Here is a 5,580-nt window from a genome sequence, read left to right on the forward strand (position 1 = left end):
CTCTGTACATCGCGCTGACGACAGCAGTTTCCCACAGTCTTCCGTTTTTTTTGGAGAAAGTACCTTCGAGGATGACATCAAAAGATGTTCGCTGTTACTGCGTGATACTCCACCAATGGAGACAGCTCTATCAATGGAGGCAGCTCAGTCAGCTGGGATGGGATAATTTCTGCAGTGTGTCCTGCGGATCAGATACAGTGCACAGATCATACAGAGTGTGAGCGCTCAAAAAGGCCAATTGGTCACTCGTACCTGTGTCAGCTCGGGAGTTACAAAATATGGGTTAAAGCGGAAACACTGGAGATTGGATCATGTTTCAAGTGTTTACGCGAGGCAGGAAGCAAAAAAAGATACACTGTGAAGCGATTGGGATCTGACGACAGGAGCAGCAAATAGGTTGTACAGCGCAGAGCAGAGCTTTGAAGTATTGAATTCTGATTGATGGGCCGATCATGCTTTCACTTGGCCACGCTACTAAAGTTGATAATATGTCAGTGTCTCTCAGCATTGTGATGTCACAGGCAAATATCACCGTTACACTGCAGGAAATTCCTTTTTCCAATGTGAGGGCAGTCTTTATGTAAAATAGCTTCAATATTTAATTCTTTCTCATAAATAATTCCACTCCATCTCAGTGTATTGTATTGCCTTCTTTCCACTTTACCTGTCATTGTGCCTGCACTGAAGTTGATTTGCTCCTTCTGCGTGTCTTTTATAGTCTGGGTGATATGATGCATTTGTACTGATCCACCTTCTGACTGAAGTTTCCACTTCACATCAGCCCGCCATAACGTCGGTATCTGATACCATTCCCGTTGTCTGGGTGTTAGGTGCTCGTCTCAGATCCAGCCTGCCCTCACCCAAAATAAACGCAAAACTCAGACACACTGTGATCAATGCAATCCAGGGACATCTTCACTCCGAGGTCATTGATTATTCCTAGGAGAAAGTTCGGACAGCAGATGCTAGAGATCAGAGTCTGGAGTGTGGTGCTGGAAAAGCACAGCAGGTCAGTCAGCATCTGATGAGCAGGAGAATCCACGTTTCAGGCATAAGCCCTTCAACAAGAATAAGGCTTGTGAGTCGGGACTGAGAGATAATTGGAAGGGATTTGGGGATGGTGGGGTGGGGGGGGGGATGGAGGAAAGCGGTGGTTGGATGAAGGTGAGGGAGAAGATGAAAGTTCAGAAGGAACAGTGATGTAATGGGTTCAGAGGGCGGTGCCAATTTTGAGGCTTGGGACTTGGGGCAAGGGAAATGAGGAAACTGTTCAAATCCACACTTATCCCGTGAGGTGACAGAGTCACAAAGCGCAATATATGGCGTTCGTCCTCCAGGTATTGGGTGGTTATGGTTTTGCGCTGAAGGAGGCCCAGGACCTGCACACTTTGACGCAGTGGGAGGGGGAGTTGAAGTGTTCAGTCACTGGATGGTGAAGTTGCTGGGAACGGGTGTCCCAAAGATGTTCTCTGAAATGATCTGCAAGAAGGTGTCCTGTCTCCCTACTGTCGAGGAGACCACACTGGATTCAACAGATGCAGTAGAGGACATTGTAAGTTGTAGATGAATTTCTAACTGAAGTGGAAGGATCCCTTTGTGCCTTAGACGGAGATGAATGGAGTGGTGTGGGAGCTGCTTTTACCCTTCCTGCGGTGGCAGGGAAATATGCCAGAAGTGGGGTGTGTGTTTATTGGGGGTTGTAGACCTGACAAGGGGTTCGTGGAGAGAATGGTCTTTTCAGAATGCTGATAGGTGTGTGGAGGGAAATATATACCTGATAGTGGGGTCTGTTTGGAGATTGCAGAAGTGGTGGAGTCTTATATGATTTATGCTGAGTTTGGTGGGATGAAAGTTGAGAACCATGGGATTCTGTCCTTGTTGCGGGAGGGGTGGGGTTTAAGGGCGGTGGTGAGTGAAGTGGAGGAGATGCACTGGCGGGCATCGTCAAACACGTGGGATGGAGACCAACTTGGACTTTCTGCGGTGGAATTGGTCATCCTGGGAAAAAATGCACTAGAGGCGGAGGAATTAGGAATAAGGGATTCTGTTTTTACACGAGGTGGGGTGGGAGGAGGTGTAGTATTGTTAGCTGTGGGAGTCAGTGGGGTTTAATATATGTCTGTCATTGGTCATTCCAAGAAATGGAAGGGAAAGAAGATCCAAGTGAATTTGAGGTCGGGGTGAAAGGTGTTGGTTGGTGAACTGTTCAACCTCCTCGTGGGAGCACAAAAGTGACGCCCAACACATTCATCAATGTAGCAGAGGATCAAGTGGAGAGAGATGCCAGAGTAACTGCGAAACACGGATAATTCCACATATCTGACAAACAGTCAGGCAGGTATAGCTCGGTCACATGTGGGTGCCCATGGCTACCCCTTTGGTTTGGAGGAAGTGGGAGGATTGGAAGGAAAAGTTGTTGAGGGTGAGGACCGGTTCAGCCAGCTGGATGAGGGTGTCGGTGGAAGGGTACAAGTTGGGATGGGGCGAGATGAAGAACCAGAGGGTTTGGAGACTTTCGTCATGGCAGATGGATGTGCAGATGGACTGGATTTCCAAGGCGAAGATGACGCGTTGTCGACCAGGGAAACAGAAGTCTTTAGTGAGATTAAGTACATAAGTGGTGTCACAAACGTAGGTGCGAATTTCCTGGACTGGGGAGACAGGAAGGTGTTGACGTAGGAAGAGATGAGTCGGGTCAAACAGGCGCAGGCAGAGACAGCAGGTCTTAGGAAGGAGGTAGAATCGGGCAGTGTGGGGTTCATGGACAATGAGGTTGGAGGCTGTGAATGGGAGATTGGCCAAAGGTGATGAGATTGTGATGGTCTGGGAGATTATGTCATATCCTTTCATGCATACACGACGAGGTGGCCGAGAGGTTAAGGCGATGGACTGCTAATCCATTGTGTTCTGCACGCGTGGGTTCGAATCCCACTCTCGTCGCTATTTTCAGATTACCATACTGTCGTATTGAAATTGGAACTCCAATGATTAGTTTGTCTGCATCAACCACATTATAAAACCTCAAAGATTAATTTGAGACTGATGCCTGAACTTAACGAAATGTAGACTGAAAGGGGATAATGAAAAGGAGCGCGATTTTCTTTTCCAAGTCAAGTTGCTGTGAACGTTAATCTTATGAAAGAGATCCAGGGAAATCAAATAACGAGAGATGCGATGTGCATCTTTAATGCTATGGGATTCTTAATGAGTATTTTGTCACATGAAATCTGGAGCAGGTTGGGTAGAAGTGATTCATCTTGGTGGTAAGAGCACAGAGAGACACCACAAAATAATAGAGATATTTCAAAAGGTGCAGGGGTGGGTGTAGCGGCACAGAAAACTGGTGTGAATGCACAGTAGAGAATTGCCGATGTGGGTGCCGTGATTGGCATGGACAGACTTACACATTGATCTCGCCCTTTCCCCCTTGCTCTTGCCATTAATGAAGGCTGGATATAAGACACAGATAAACACAAGATATGGGAAGCAAGCTCCCTCTCGTTATGCACACACTGGATGCATCACACTGAACTATGAACAACTGGAGAAATCAGCATGTTAACTGCAGGAAGTGAACGTAAACTGTGGATCAGTAACCACAGAATGATGCAGCATAAACATCTAAAGTGTCTTTAAACGAATGTCATTAACAGACGTTTCGTTCTAATACCTAACATGGCTTTCATGGGAAACCAAGTCTCACAAACTTGATTGTGTTTTTTGAAGATGTAACAAAGAAGATTGATGAGGGCAGAGTAGAAGATGTGATCTATATGGACTTCATGGAGGACTGATTAGGAAGGTTAGATCTCATGGAATAAAGGGAGAACCAACCACTTAGATACAGAACTAGTTCAAAGGTAGACGACTGAGGGTGCCAGTGGAGCGTTGTTTTTCAGACTGGAGGCCTGTGACCAGTGGAGTGCCACAGTGATCGGTGCTGGGTCCTCGACTTCTTATAATTTACATAAATGATTTGGATATCAGCATAAGAGGTACAGTTAGTAAGTTAGAGATGACACCAAAATTGTAGGTGTAGTGCACAACGAAATGGGTAACCTCAGATTACAACAGGATCTGGCCAGATGGGCCAATGGGCTAAGAAATGGCAGATGGAGTTTAATTCGCATAAATGTAAGGTGCTGCATTTTGGGAAAGCAAATCTTAGCAGGATTTATAAAAATAAGGATAAGGGCTTGGGAATGTTGCTGAAGAAAGAGACCTTGGAGTGCAGGTTCATAGCTCCTTGAAAGTGGAGACGCAGGTAGATAGGATAGGGAAGAAGGCGTTTGGCATGCTTTCCTTTATTGTTCAAAGTATTGAGTACAGTAGTTGGGAGGACATGCTGCGGCTGTACAGGGCATTGGTTAGGCCACTGTTGGAATATTGCATGCAATTCTGGTCTCCTGTCTATTGGAAAGATATTGTGAAACTTGAAAGGGTTCAGAAAGGATTTCCAAGGATTTTGCCAGGGTTGGAGGATTTGAGCGTTCGGGGGAGTCTGAACAGGCTGGCGCTGTTTCCACTGGAGCATTGGAGGCTGAGGGCTGACCTTATAGATGTTTACGAAGTTATGAGGGGCATGGATATGATAAATGGACAAAGTATTTCCCTGGAATCGGGGAGTCCAGACTTAGAGGGCATAGGTTTAGTGTGAGAGGGGAAAGATATAAAAGAGACCTAAGGGACAACGTTTTCACACAGACGGTGGTAGGTGTATGGAATGAGCTACCAGAGGATGTGGTGGCTGGTACAATTTCAACATTTAACTGGCTTTTGGATGGGAATATGAAGAGGAAGGGTATGGAGGGATATGGGCTGGGTGTTGGCGGGTGGGACTAGATTGGGTTTGGATATCTGTTCGGCCATGGACAGGTTGGACTGAAGGGTGTATTTGAATGACATCTCTATGACCACATTTCAAGGTGGATGGTAACAATACCAATGTTGTTTTGAAATTTTACACAGCGAACAAGTTCAATTTAAATAATACTAATCACGTTCGCTCACAGGGAATAAAACTGTGATTTCATTACAAGCATTGTCCTTTTTAAGTAGCAGTTACTCAACATGAAAAATAAGATGTAATTTTTATTAAACATCCGTCAATTAACACCATTATCTTACTTCGGATTGACTGCAATATGCACATGCTAAATAAGGTTGAAGAAAGGAAGTATTTTAGTATGATTCGGGGGTGATGAAAAATAATATTAGGTTTTCTTGGTGCGGATATTCCACCAATGGCTCCAGTGGTGGAAATGGTCAGTGAGCAATATTACTATGATGGTATAGAGGTGAGGGAGCTGACAGGGATGGCAGCTCCCACCTCATCTGGAGCAGCGACTGTAGACATGGACCAGGGAGCATTGTGACATCAGACTGGGAGGTCCAACCACACCTGGAGCTGCTTTTATTAACATGGACCGGCAGGGAGCATTGGGACATCAGACTTCGAGATCCAACCTCATTTGGAGCAGCATCTTTTGACATGGACCAGGAAGCTTTGCAAGATCAGTCTCAGAACTCCAACCTCATCTGGAGCAGCTTTTCATGACATGGAGCAGCAGAGAGCATTGG

The 5,580-nt window shown here is 45.8% G+C and overlaps 1 non-coding gene across 1 annotated transcript; it reads left to right on the top strand.

The window, feature by feature from the left end:
• Window positions 1-2,858: 2,858 nt before the first annotated feature.
• trnas-gcu (transfer RNA serine (anticodon GCU)) lies at window positions 2,859-2,940 on the top strand. Its single transcript has one exon. It is a non-coding gene; the product is annotated as a tRNA-Ser (tRNA).
• Window positions 2,941-5,580: the final 2,640 nt, after the last annotated feature.

This window comes from Chiloscyllium punctatum, chromosome 6 (assembly GCF_047496795.1).
Source record: "Chiloscyllium punctatum isolate Juve2018m chromosome 6, sChiPun1.3, whole genome shotgun sequence".
NCBI lineage: Eukaryota > Metazoa > Chordata > Chondrichthyes > Orectolobiformes > Hemiscylliidae > Chiloscyllium > Chiloscyllium punctatum.